This window comes from Lynx rufus, unplaced genomic scaffold, assembly GCF_022079265.1.
Source record: "Lynx rufus isolate CCGP_SWC_20201006 ecotype Redwood Valley unplaced genomic scaffold, mLynRuf1.p SCAF_39, whole genome shotgun sequence".
Lineage (NCBI taxonomy): Eukaryota > Metazoa > Chordata > Mammalia > Carnivora > Felidae > Lynx > Lynx rufus.
Genome location: NW_025814855.1, coordinates 1098458 through 1113235, shown reverse-complemented (window position 1 = coordinate 1113235; position 14778 = coordinate 1098458).

Below are 14778 nucleotides of genomic sequence, written 5' to 3'. Positions count from 1 at the left end.
ATACCATTTGTTTATCCATTCATCTTTCAGGAGTCTTTTAGGTACCTCGTTTTAGCTATTGAAAATAAAACTGCTGGAACATTTGTATGTATGTATTTTTCACTTCTCTTGTGTTAGTCACTCAATGTAAAATGCCTGAGTCATAGGGTAAGTGAATGTTTAACTTCTAAAGAAACCGCCAGACTGATCTAAAATGATCATTTGCTTTTGCATACCCACCAGGAGTGCATGAGAGTCCCAGTTCTTTCACATCCTTGCCAGTACGTGGTATCAGTCTTTTCGTTCAGTCTTTGGAATTTACCCATTTAATAAGCAAGCAGTCATTTTAATTGCATTTCCTTAAGGATTTATGATGTTGAACATTTTTCTCTTGTATTTATTTGCAATCTGTAGATCTTCTTGATAAAATGTCTGTTTGTATCTTTTGCTTGTTTTTGTTCCTTGGGTGCTTTCCTGCTGTATACAATGTAATGACCACCCCCCCACACACACACTTTTTAAGTTTAATCTGCATTATTTACATATTCTCCAACATATTCTTCAATCTAGGCTTTCAATAATACAGCGTAGTCCTGGCTCACAGTGTCTTTCAAGTTCTCTGGGGTAAGTACTCCCACTGTGGCTGATTTCAGACCACCAGTGTGATGTCACCGAGCACAGTCGGGGAGAGTTGCTAGAGGCGCAGCATTGTTTCCGCCATCCTGAGCCAGCGGCCGCATGTAACCTGTAGAGCACTGATGATAATAAAACACAGTAAAACGATTTAGGAAGCGACAAGTTTGGAAGACTTGTTTAATAGAGGTGTCATTGGCAACACATAAACCGCACATAGTTCAGAATATACTTTAATGTTTTGATACATGCTTAACATCCCTAAAACCAAACATTTTATTGGAAACATAAAGGAAGATGTATCATATTGACAATAGTGCAGTTAGATACTTCAGTTGTTCAAGAAACAAAACAAAGCAGGAAAGATATTTGAAGTACAGGAAATTCTTGGAAAAAAGTCAAACTTTGAAAATGTTTTCTCGGGGCGCCTGGGTGGCGCAGTCGGTTAAGCGTCCGACTTCAGCCAGGTCGCGGTCTCGCGGTCCGTGAGTTCGAGCCCCGCGTCAGGCTCTGGGCTGATGGCTCGGAGCCTGGAGCCTGTTTCTGATTCTGTGTCTCCCTCTCTCTCTGCCCCTCCCCCGTTCATGCTCTGTCTCTCTCTGTCCCAAAAATAAATAAAAAACGTTGAAAATGTTTTCTCACAAAGGATCAGAGAGAATGCAAATTAACAGTTGAGATGCAATTTGCCAACGGTTTATTTCAGGGTCAAAGCCTGTTTTTATTCTAAACCCTCTGGAAGTTTGTATGTTCTTGTTGACAGAAAAACTGTAAGTAATCCAATGTAATTCTCAGCTTCGGGTTCTATAAAATGATTGGAGAATTTCAACAAATTTGAAAACATTCAGAGGAAATGTTTATAGTTTAAAGTGTTACTATGCTCCCCACATTCTCGATATTACCACCCATATTTAACTGAGGAGCAGACCTTAGCCCCTAATTTCTAAAGTTTTACAGTGCATATAAACTTAAGGTTTATTGCAGTCTCTCACATTTCAGTTGTCTAAATTTGGTATGTTTTGTAACAAGAAGAAGTAAAGTAGCACTGATGTTTGGAGAAGATAATAGTCTGTTGTCCCCTTACCTCCGGCACAGGGGTGGAGCTCAGGGAACAGATCTTTCTAGCTATAATCACGGCTCTCTGCAGGCATCTGGCAGGGGTGAAATGTATTTGTGTGATGATCCTCATGTATTTGAATGAAAATTTTAAAGTAAGTTCAAAGATGAAATAACGAAAGGAAGGGGTAGACAAGAGTCAATAGGCAAAACAACAATTGAATCAACTAAATAAGAGAAAATAAACTGGTAAGGGGCCAGAAATCATTTTGAAGATCTATCAAAAAATATGTTTAATATACAAATTAGATACGGTTCATTGACTTGGAGTAGGAAGTAACCAATTTTGTTTACATCTGAGAAAGCACAGTAGACACTTAAGAGTCCTCACGGGTGGGGGGGCAGGGTAGCTCAGTCGGCCGAGGGTCTGACTTTGGCTCAGGTCATGATCTCAGGGTTTGTGAGTTTGAGACCCACATCGGGCTCTGTGCTGTCAGCGCAGAACCTGCTTTAAATCCTCGGTCTCCCTTGGGGCGCCTGGGTGGCTCAGTCGGTTGAGCGGCCGACTTCGGCTCAGGTCACGATCTCGCGGTCCGTGAGTTTGAGCCCCGCGTCGGGCTCTGTGCTGACAGCTCAGAGCCTGGAGCCTGTTTCAGATTCTGTGTCTCCCTCTCTCTGACCCTCCCCTGTTCATGCTCTGTCTCTCTCTGTCTCAAAAATAAATAAACATTAAAAAAAATAATAATAAAAAAAAAAATAAATCCTCGGTCTCCCTCGCTGTCTGCCCCTTCCCCGCTCATGCTCACTAGTTCGTCCTCTCTCTCTCTCTTCAAAAATAAACGTTAAAAAGGGGCTCCTGGGTGGCTCAGTCAGTTAGGCGTCTAACTTCAGCTTGGTCATGATCTTGCAGTGTGTGGGTTTGGGCCCCGCATCAGGCTCTGTGCTGACAGCCTGGAGCCTGCTTCAGATTCTCTCTCTCTCTCTCTCTCTCTCTCTCTCTGCCCCTCTCCTGCTCTCTCTCTCAAACTAAACATTAACTTTGTTTTAATAAAAATAAATTCAGATATAATTCACACCAAAAAAAAAAAAAAAGCCTGTTCAAAGTGTAGTTCAGGGGTGCCTGGGTGGCTCAGTTGGTTAAATGTCTGACTTCGGCTCAGGTCATGATCTCACAGTTCGTGGCTTCGAGCCCCATGTCAGGCTCTGTGCTGACAGCTCAGAGCTTGGAGCCTGTTTCAGATTCTGTGTCTCCCTGTCTCTCTGACCCTCCCCCACTCACACTCTGTCTCTCTCTGTCTCTCAAAAATGAATAAATGTTAAAAAATAATAAATTATAAATTATAAAAGAATCCTCAAAGGTAGGGCATCTGGGTGGCTTAGTCAGTTAAACATCTGATTTGATCTCCACTCAGGTCTTGATCTCAGGGTCATGAGTTCAAGCCCTGCGTCGGACTCAGCACTGGGCATGAAGCCTACTGTAAAAAAAAAAGAATGATCAGAGGAATGGCAGCTCATGGTAGGTTACTGCTACCTTGGTCCCATCCATTAAAGCCCCTATACTCATGTAATTGAAATGAATGAAGCCATTCAGTTGTCCACTGGCAAATGTTTTGCCGTTCTATATATCCTATTCAGTGTCTATTTCAACAACCTTTCAATCACATCCACCCAGAAAGGTGAATTCAACAGTTAATCACTTTCAAAGGAGCACAATACACCTTTACTCAGTTGCCCATGGGATATCTTAGAAGTTCAACCATCACACGTCACCAATACTGGCAGAACTCTAATTGGACTCGGCTGTCCCCAGGCACCCATTTATAGCACTACACTGACGACCTGCTCCTGTGAGGGAGCATACTAGACACACAGGACATGCAAATAATCATTGTTGCACTTACAGAAGTAGATGGGCTGTTGCTCTCCCCCATAAAGTTCAGGGTCATGCCACCTCAGTGGAAGTCCTGGATTCATCTAGTGTGCCTAAGAGCCACTCTCTTCCTGACATAGTTATAAGGCAACTCCCAATTTTGTCAGTTTGGATCAGTCTCAAGCCAAACCTAGTGAAACCTAGGAATGCCTTTAGGCATTCCTTGTTCCTCTTCTTTCATCCGTCCTTGTCGGTCTTGCCCCAACCCTGATTGGGATGGAGGCCAGGTCAAGGCTCGAGTTTTTATTGTGACAAATGATCATCTCACCATCAAATGCCCCTCTGGCTATCTGTCAGAGTTATTTGGTACCTTGATAAATGTTGATTTGCTTAGCCTACACCACAAGCTTTGCCAAATATTCCTGGCTATAAAGGATACTTAATTTCTAATGCCTGTGATACTCTCACTCAAAGTAGAGAGATTGTGGCTCCAGGACTTACACCCACAACAGTGTGAATAGCAGAGTGGCCGAGAAAGACTAAAACTGGACTTACCTGACAAGAAATTCCACTAAGGAATGCAGGTTCCCTCCAACCACACAGTCACCCAGTCCACACTAAGCCAATGTGGTCCGTGTGCTCTCAATGCCTTTAATTACAGCACTCGCACAGAACAAATGCTATTGCCCGGCCTTCTGGCTTCTCATAGTTTGGCTATACCTACTTGGGATACATAATAGCATGTCCCTGGAACACTGCAGGCCATGAGCAGACTCCATCTGGCAATGCAACAGCCATCTAGCTATATTTTGGCACACTGACACCCATAGTTAAATGGCCTTTTAAACACCACTGCCATAGCCAACCACTAGTTAGCACCATAATTTTGTTCCCATCACACTGGCAAAATTCTGTATAGCAGGACATGTCATGAGTTTCCCTCTCAACTGCCTGGCCATGTTGAAGCCTATTCAGATGATCTTAAAGAAACTTTGCCAATAGCACTATCCACAGCCTGTTGACCTATTTGGCTGGACACATTTCCAAATCTAAACCTCAATTGTTCTCCTGGCCTTCCCTTTAAAAACTAACTCCAAGGACGCCTGGGTGGCTCAGTTGGTTAAGTGTCCAACTTGATTTTGGCTCAAGTCATGCTCTGTGTCAGGCTCTACACTGACAGCATGGATCCTGCTTGGGCTTCTCTCTCTCTCTCTCTCTCTCTCTCTCTCCCTCCCACTTGTGCTTGCTTGCTCTCTCCCTCTCTCTCAAAAATAAATAAATAAATGTAAAAAAGAAAAGAAAAGAAAAGAAAAGAAACAACTCCCAACTAGTCAGGATGGTCACTATAATGTCCCGACCAAAATGCTTCCTGACAGCATAGAAATTCTTGGTTCTCAGGTCAAATGCTAAGACCAAGATTGTAGCCCCAAGGACCATTTTTCCAAATACGCCTCACTTCTGTAGGCATATTTGCTCCACCTCAGACTTCTCTTAATTTGACCTGCCCCATCACCATCTGGGGGCTAAACATCACCTTTTGACCTTCTTCCGAAAAAAATGTTCTGGGTCTTGATTGTGGTTGTAGTTACACTAATCTACCCATGTGATAAAATCACACAGAAACACACACACACACACACACACACACACATGTAAAATGATAACTCTGAAAAAGGTCTGAAGATTGAACCAATGTCCAGTTCCTGGGTTTGACATAAAGATCATGTCAGATGTTACCAGGGGGAAACTAAGCAAAAGGTACTCTGCACTGTGTTTGCGACTTCTCGTAAATCTATAATTATTTCAAAATAAAACATTTAAAAAAATCATGTGTTTGTCTTGCTGAATCCCTCCCACAACTTCCCAGAATAGTCAGAATAAAATCCAAATTTCTAGTCATAGCCTACAAAACCATGTTTATCTGCCCCTTTCCCCTCATCCCTCCATCCATCACTCTCTTCCTTTACTGGCCCTACTGGCCTTCACCTGATTCCACCACCAAGCCAAGCTCTCACTAGCCTCAGGGTCATGTACATGCTTTTCTCTTTGCCAGGAATTTTTCCTCATCTTTGCACCTGGATGGGATCTTTCCTGGGCTCCATAATATCATCTGTTACTTAGTGTCTGCTTCCCTTTCTGTGCTGTACAGTTTAATGCCCATTTTTCCACTTTTGCAGACATGCATCCTGAAGCCTGGGGACAGTGGACATGACCAAGGTCAGCCAGTTGGTAATGGGCACAGCTTAGATGATTTAGAGTCTTGGTCTGTCCCGAGTCAAGCACTTAGCTACTTGCCCACCTTACCCCTCTTCACATGTGACCTGGAAGGAGATAAGAGGATAAAGAGCCAAATTGACTGAAGAATCAATCTCCTTTTCCCACCTGTCCTGTCCCAGACCCTGCCCCGTCTGCTTCACTTTAAATGAGCTTCACCATTTCCTGGTAAGGAAATTCTGGCCTTTCTTCGAAGCTCCTACCAGCCTCCATACATCTGCCCTCCGGTCACATTGTTGGTTCCCCCAACAGTGGTCACCTGTGCATCCTTCTTCTTGTCCCTTGACTTACCCCTGTGTGTATCTTCCCGCCTCATCCCTGAACTTCACCTGCCACCTCCTGTCACATGCCTCAGAGCCCAGTAACTTCAGGATCTCATGTCCATGCCTGACTGAGGCCGCTGAAGCTGCCACGCATGCATCTCCTGCTGGGTCATCACATAGATTTCCCCTCTTTGGGGACTACAGGAAAACCTTGGATTGCAAGTAACTTGTCCTTCAAATGTTCCACAAGATGAGCCAACATGTCTAAGAAATTCTAACTTGATAAACGAGTGATGTCTTGCAATACGAGTAGTCCATGTCACTGAACATTACATGATCACAACTGCGCTGATGGTTCTTGAGATTCGCTTTGACATTTGGGTGCTTTGGATTACAAGCGTGTTTCCAGAACGAATTATGCTCGGCAACCAAGCATACTGTACTTGTATCTAGATCTTGATACCCTACGTTCATTTTCTTCATGTATTCGATAATGATGTTTAGTGGCATTATGTGTTAGTCACAGTTTCAGAAACATGAAGCAGAAGCATATCCTTGCCTACAGGCGGGTCACGACCTCAGCTCTTTTCTGCTTCCTACTGCATTCTTGGATCCTTTGTCTTTCAGATGTCATCTTCAGTCTGTCATCTGACTCACTAATTCTTTCAATATCTCATTCTCCTATTTATTCTACCCAGTCCTATCTTTATAAACATTTTCCATGACTGATATTTTCCCAATTTTTGTTAGCATATCTTCTTCCTGTGGCCTTTGTCTTTCCTCATCTCCTTGATTATTTTACCTTCTTAATTGAATTTCTTTGTACTTCTCTTCCATCACTGTTTTCCAGATGTCATACGTCGTTGACTATGATCTTTGTGATTTTTGTGATTTTTCCATATCTAATTACTTTTCCCAGGATGTGTGCATTGCCCTGTCTCACGTGTGTCTGGAGGAAAGGCCAAGGTCCGTGTGCTGATGCAGGGAGTACGAAACAAGGGGAGGGGGCCAGGGAAGGGAGCCCAGCTCCCGCTACACTAGGCAACCAGGCGTCTGCATCTCAACCCGGCCAGGGTGGAGGCATCATCCAAACTGTCATCCCAAAGGTTAGGGGAATGAGAGAGGATGGACAACAGCACAGGGACAGCTGGCCAGCCTGACTGACGGCTCCTTAAATCCTCTTGCCTGGTATCAGTGCCTATTCCAGCACCACAGAGGGAAGCTGGTACAGGAAGGTAATGGCTATCCCCAGGCCATGAAGGTGGGAAAGGAAACCACTTTTGTTTCTTTTTTTTTTTTAATGTTTATTTTTGAGAGAGAGAGAGCAGGGGAGGGACAGAGAGAGAGAGGGAGAGAGAGAATCCCAAGCAGGCTCATGCTGTCAGCGCAGGGCCCAATGTGGGGCTTGAACCCATGAACCGTGAGATCATGATTTGAGCCGAAGTCAGATGCTTAACTGACTGAGCCCCACAGGCGCCCCTAAAGACATCTTATTTCATATATATTGTTGATTTCGTTAACCCAGGCACCCCAAAAACGCTTTTCTTTAACTCGTCATCCCTGCAGCTCTGTGCTTGATCTCCCCATGTTGTGGAACAGGACTGTGAAAGTTGCTGTTCTCTGTGCTTCCCTCTAACTTCTCATTTCTCTACCTCGATTTGGGGGGAGGGCAGCAGCCCTTGCAAGGTCCCCACCTCTCCTGGCCCCTGAGGCTGTCTTGACGTGTCTGCTCTGTAAACCCTTCTGTGGTTCATTTGACTCTGTCCTCCCTGCGGCTGCCGGGTCAGTTTAGCTCACATCCTCTCTCACCTGGAATATTCATTTCAGACAGATGCATAATTAATGAGAACTTACAAGTGTCCAGCTCTACATAAACCACTCAGGATGCAGTGCAGGAAAAAAAAAAAAAATTCTGTCTGTGAGTTGGTTCAATTCCAGAGTGACAGATAAGAAGACAAGTGGGAAGGGTATAGTTTGTCTGCTGGAGATCGTTGCTATGGAGAAAACTGAAGCAGAGGGGTGACCAAAGACCGCCTGGTGGGAGGGGGTCCCGAGACGCGAGGAAACGTGTCCAGCGCAGCCTGGGAGAGAAGAGCGGAGAGCTGTGGGTCCCTCTCCCAAGGGGCAGAGGGAGGGGACAATGAAAGACCCACCGTGGGGGTGAGGCCACCAGGTCCTGGAACTGCGGGGGCCTGTGAGGCTTCGGCAGAGCGAGCAAAGGGGCAGACAGGCCACTGGAGCCAGAGCGACAGGGTCTCCAGGCCACTGTCAGGACGCCGGTCACACTGCGTCCGTGAGCCTCAGAGTGCGGTCTGAGGGTGCCGCCGTCCTCCACACTGGCTCCTGTCTTGGGCTCCTGTCTACGCAGAGAGTAAGTGTATAAACTCAGGGCGAGGTGACACACGTTTTCTGTCTGTTGAATCTGATGACATAAAAGCCCCTGTATTTCGTGTGCCTCTGTTTTCGTGTTGGTTTCGCATTTCTGTTCATTCATTTTTCTTGCATTTTGTGAAACGGTGGGTCTGTGACATGTTGGGGCGTGGGGAGGTCTTTTACCTTCACCGAGGGCAGTCTGTACCCTGGCAGATTGATTCTGGAAGCCATCGGGGAGCTTCAGCAGAGGGGGGACATGGTCAGGTGGTTATAGAGGGTCCCCGGAACAGCTGCTTTGAGGAGGGAAAACTGGCAGGTGGAGAGGAGGCCAGACAGGAGCCGATCCCCGCCAGTGAGGCGTGATGGGGGCTGTGCAGCAGTCGAAGTGGTTTGACTCCGGAAATGACTTGAAAGTGGAGGACAGACGGACGATGTTTGGACTGCCTGACAGGTACCTTCTGTCAAAAATCCATTCCATCTGCTTCCCCGAGTCTCTCTCATCTTGTACGGGGTGGTCGCTCCCTCTACAAAGAGTTGGGACACAGAAGAGCCCAGTTTCCCAAAATCTATTGCTGCCACTCTCCCCTCCCCCTGCCCCCCAGTGGGTACACGGTGCCCTTCCCAGCCACATTTCAAACCAGGGGCCTGTCACTATTGTTAACTCCGCCCTCTCTGACGGTGAGTCTCAGCCATGCTGTGCTTTCTCGACATAAAATAAGAACCCAGCTCCCTTCCCGCTAAAATAATGTTTGTTTCAGTCCCTGTGGTCTTTTTGCTGAACTAGGAACCTCTCCTCTGGGGTCCTGGGGCACCCTCCGACTCACTGCCTGGGATTGACACAGGAAGAGAGAACATTAACCTTGTTCTCTGCCACACTTGCAATCCACAAATCTAGACAATTAGAAAGCATCAGCAACTTTGTGTGAGACTCGCTTAAGACAAAACTTGGCGGGAATTTATGTGAGACTAACGTTAATCTTTGCATTCCCCACTCAGTGTGTGTTGTTACATTTCACTGCAGAAATACTAGGATTTGATTGTGGCTGGTTGTCCCAGCCCCAGGGGTGTAACCTAATAACGTATCAGAGAGCTGGAGCTGGGGCGGGATTCCATCGGCAGGCAGATTTTATCCAATCACATCTGTAAATGCATCACTGACCCCAGACCCTATAAGAGGGAGGAGCCTCCGGAAGGCCCGTCAGATGAGCCCTGTGCAGAGTGTGAGTCACACCGCAACTCAGCGTTTAGCCCAGGCTCGCCCAGTTTGAAGTTCAGTCTTCCTGAGGTGAGTTTTCAGAACAGAAGGAAATTTTGATTTTGTGTGTGTGTGTGTGCACGTATGTGTACGTAGGCATAGCTTGGGGGCTGGGGGGAACATTCCTAAGTGCAAAGTTATGGGGGTCCCTCAAGTGTGAGGGATGGTCTATTGTTTCAACAGTTCTGTGTATAAACCTGGGTGGATTGGGGCGCCTGGGTGGCTCAGTCGGTTGGGCATGTGACTTCGGCTCAGGTCATGATCTTGTGGTTGACTGAGTTCGAGCCCCGTGTCTGGCTCTGTGCTGACAGCTCAGAGTCTGGAGCTGCTTCAGATTCTGTCTGTCTGTCTGTATCTCTCTCTCTGCCCCTCCCCCACTCGTGCTCTGTCTCTCTCGCTCTCAAAAATAAACAATAAAAAAAAAAAAAACCTGGGTGGATTGCAGGAGACTTCTCCTGGGAAAGTCTTTTTTTTTTTTTTTTAAGTTTATTTATTTTTGAGAGAGAGAGAGGAAAAGCTCAAGCATGAGCGGGGGAAGGGCAGAGAGAGAGAGAGAGAGACTGGGAGAGAGAGAATCCCAAGTAGGCTCCATGCTGTCAGTGCAGAGCCTGCTGAGGGGCTCAAACCCACAAATCGTGAGATCATGACCTGCACCAAAATCGAGAGTTGGATGCTTAACCGATGGGGAGCCACCCAGGCGCCCCTCGTGGGAAAGTCTTTTTGTGTGGTTCTGTTATCTTGTTAATTTTATGTTTCTTGGTAATTTACTTTTATTGCATCTTGTGAACGTGTTGGCTCACAGCAGATTGGGATGAATAGGTTGGAGCTGAAATTTAAAGGATGGGTGTCATAGGGTGCCTGGGTGGCTCAGTCAGTTAAGTGGCCACCTCTTGATCTCTGCTCAGGTCTTGATCTCAGGGTCACGAGTCTGAGCCCTGAGTTGGGCTCCGCACTGGGCGTGGCACCTACTTAAAAAAAAAGTAAAGGGTGGGTACTAGGTATTTAGCAGACTTTTACTGAGTGCTTATCGTATGCCAGCAAATGCTCTATTACGTATTAACTCTTTTAGCTCCCGTGGCAAGTCTGGGTGCTGGGTATTATCAGAGATCAGAGTCCTCATGACACAGACGAGAACCTGATGGGTAATATGTCTGGGGTCATACAGCTTGTAAATGCCCGATTCCAGATTAAGAACCCTGGCAGGATGAGCACCTGGGTGGCTCAGTCAGTTAAGCATCTGACTTCAGCTCAGGTCATGATCTCCCAGTTCGAGGGTTCGAGCCCCGCGTTGGGCTCTGTGCTGACAGCTCAGAGCCTGGAGCCTGCTCCGGATTCTGTGCTTCCCTCTCTGTCTGCCCCTCCCCACCGCTCATGCTCTGTCTGTCTCTCTCTCTCTCTCTCTCTCTCTCTCAAAAACAAAGAAAACATTAAAAAAAAAAAAAAAGACCCCTGGCAGGCTGGAGTTTGTTTTGTTTTGAGATATAATTGATGTATAACATTATGTTAGTTTCAGGTGTACAACATAAGATTCGATATTTGCATACACTGCAAAATGATCACCACAATAAGTCTTGTTAACATCCATCCCCTTCCATAGTGTCAATTTTTTCTCTTATGATGAGAACTTTTAACATGGCAGTCAGGGTTTTAATTCCAAAGTCTTAGCCATAGTAGTGTTCCACAGCTGTGTCTGTGCAGGATTGAGTGCATGTCTACAAGTGTGAGTGTGTGGTCCGTGTGTGCCTGGGATAATCCGGAAATGAAACTTGTGGGGAGGCCCAGAAGAAGAAGGGGGCATGGATTCTACAGGAAAAAAAAGAGAGAGGGAGGGAGGCCAGTGTACCTGGGTACAGAGAACCAGCCACCACACCTAAGGTGGGGCTGGAGGGTGAGATGGCCCAGGCAAGGCCTCCTGAGACCAGGAAGGACTTGGTACTTTTCCTGAATGCAACAGGTAGGCATAGAAGGAGTCAGGTGGAGGGGCGCCTGGGTGGCGCAGTCGGTTGGGCGTCCGACTTCAGCCAGGTCACGATCTCGCGGTCCGTGGGTTCGAGCCCCGCGTCAGGCTCTGGGCTGATGGCTCAGAGCCTGGAGCCTGTTTCCGATTCTGTGTCTCCCTCTCTCTCTGCCCCTCCCCCGTTCATGCTCTGTCTCTCTCTGTCCCAAAAATAAATAAACGTTGAAAAAAAAAAAAAGAAGGAGTCAGGTGGAGTGTGACCTGAGCATATGGGCATTTAATAAAAGTTGACTAGAAGCTTTGTGATAAACGGATTAAGAAAAGACAAGAATGTATTCACCGTTCTATGGGGTTTTCCCCAGAATCCTCCTGGCCTCATTAACTGACAGGATCAGGGTGGCTAGTCTGATTAGAGCTTGACACAAAAGCACAAAATGGCATCAACGAACAGAAATTAATCAGGTCTTTGTGTGCCCACATACCAACCCTACCACTCATTTTCTGAATTTGTGGCGTGAAATTTGCTGTTTTAAAAAAATACAAATGGGGGGGGGTCGCCTGGTGGCTAAGCGTCTGACTGGTCGGACTGGTTGCCTGGTCGGTTAAGCGTCCGACTTCCTTTCCGGTGATGATCTCAAGGTTTTGTGAGATTGAGCTCTGAGCTGGCAGCACAGAGCCTGCTTGGGATTCTCTCTCTCTCCCCCTCTCTCTGCCCCTCCCTCACCTGCACTGTCTCTGTCTCTCTCAAAATAAATAAGTAAACTTTTTAAAAAATATAAAAATACAAGTCTTTGAAATTTTAACTATCCATAAAATGGGAGGACACAAAAATAGAGCAACAATATGGACGTAGAATTAAATCTTTCATTCATTCAGCATCCCAATGGTGCGGCTACAGTTACCCAGATAATGTGATTTGTAGCCAGAAATCAATAGGGAGAAATGCAAACTCAATTTCATCTCTGCTGGATCCTACCTTGGGTGGAAGAGAACAGGAATCAGAAATAGATCAACATAAAATTGTAGCTCTGAGAAAAGCAGTGAAGGAAGGAATGTTTTTCATAAGGAAGGGGAATCATTGATAGGGAAAAAAAACCAGTAAAGAGAAAGTTTCCTAAGGAATGTATCTTTGGACTGACACAGAGGGGATACCTGGAGGGAAGGAGGTGGAGAGGGTGGGTGAGTGGGTGGTGCAAATGTCTGTGTCTGATGTAAGAGGAGTTTGCAACACAGGATGAGATCATTTGTATGGATTCCTATCTCTTCTATTTCATTCGCTTTATTCTCAACTTTTTCTAATATTTTGTTATTTATTCTGAGAGAGAGAGAACAGGCAGAGGAGGAGCAGAGAGAGAGGGAGAGAGAGAATCCCAAGCAGGCTCCGTGCTGTCAGTGTAGAGCCCGAGGAGGGATCGATCCCACACACCGTGAGATCATGACCCGAGCCGAAATCAGGTCGAATGCTTACCTGACTGAGCCGTCCAGGTGCCCCTAAAATTGAACATTTTTATTGAAGTGTAATGCACATACAGAAAAATGAAAAAGTGGAAGTAGACAGCTTGGTGGATTTTTACAGAGAAACTCTCCTGCATAAACGACCTCCAAGATCAAGAGGTGGAGGGGCGCCTACCTGGTGCAGTCGATAGAATGTGTGACCCTAATTTCAAGGTCATGAGTTCAAGCCCCAAGTAGGGTTTGGAACCTACTTAAAAAAAAAAAACAAAAAAAACAGACCAAGAGGTGGAATACTGCCAGCGGAAACTGCGAGTAGAACATCTCACAATTCTGTTTAGTTCTGGGATGGGGTCCTCCTATGCAGCCCTCCATGTGTGTACCTATCCCAGTATCTACTGTGGTTCCCCAAAGTAACCGACATCCTAAATAATATTGATAGTATTATGCTTTTTTTGTTTTGTTTTTAGTTTATTTATTTATTTTTGAGAGAGAGAGAGAGAGAGAGAGAGAGAGAGCAGGGAAGATGCAGACAAAGAAGGAGAAAGAGAAAGAATCCCAAGCAGGCTCTGCACTCCAAGTGCAGAGCCAGACACGGGGTTTGAACTCACAAACCGTGAGATCATGACCTGAGCCCAAGCTGGATGCTTAAACCGACTGAGCCAACCAGGTGCCCTTTGTGGGGTTTTTTAAAATGTTTATTTATTGGGGCGCCTGGGTGGCGCAGTCGGTTAAGCGTCCGACTTCAGCCAGGTCGCGATCTCGCGGTCGGTGAGTTCGAGCCCCGCGCCGGGCTCTGGGCTGATGGCTCAGAGCCTGGAGCCTGTTTCCGATTCTGTGTCTCCCTCTCTCTCTGCCCCTCCCCCGTTCATGCTCTGTCTCTCTCTGTCCCAAAATAAATAAACGTTGAAAAAAAATTTAAAAAAATGTTTATTTATTTTTGAGAGAGTGAGAGAGAGGCAGAGTGCAAGCAGGAGAGGAGCAGTGAGAGAAGGAGACACAGAATCCAAAGCAGGCTCCAGGCTCTGAGCTGTCAGCACACAGCCTGATGCGGTGCTTGAACCCACAAACTGTGAGATTGTGACCTGAGCCGAAATTGGCAGCTTAACCCACTGAGCCACCCAGGGCACCAATTGTTTTGTTTTGTTTTGTTTTGTCTTTTAAAGTAAACTCTACACTCAATGTGGGGCTTGAACTCATGACCCTGAGATCAAGGGCTTCATACTCTACTGACTGAGCCAGCTAGGCACCCCTTGTATGCTTTTGAAATAACATAAATGGGAATAAACAAAATGATTTTTTTCATTTCTGCATTATTTCATTCAACATTATGGTTGTGGTTATTCTGTTGCATTCATTTACATCGCTATCAAATATAACTCTGTAATTTAATGATAATCTATCCTCTTTAATGTTGGACACTTAGATTGTTTACAACATGGGAATATTGTGAATTATGATGACATAAACACTCTCATATATGTCTTTGATGCACACGAGTAGATTTTTCTGTTGAATATATGCCCTGGAGTAATACTGGTGAGCTATATCATGGAGAATACATAAATGCACATTTTGTAGATACCAGTCAAAACATGTCCACAGTGAGTACTCACCAGTAGAGATTGAGACTTCTAGGCATTCCAGTCCATGCTGACAGAATGATTTT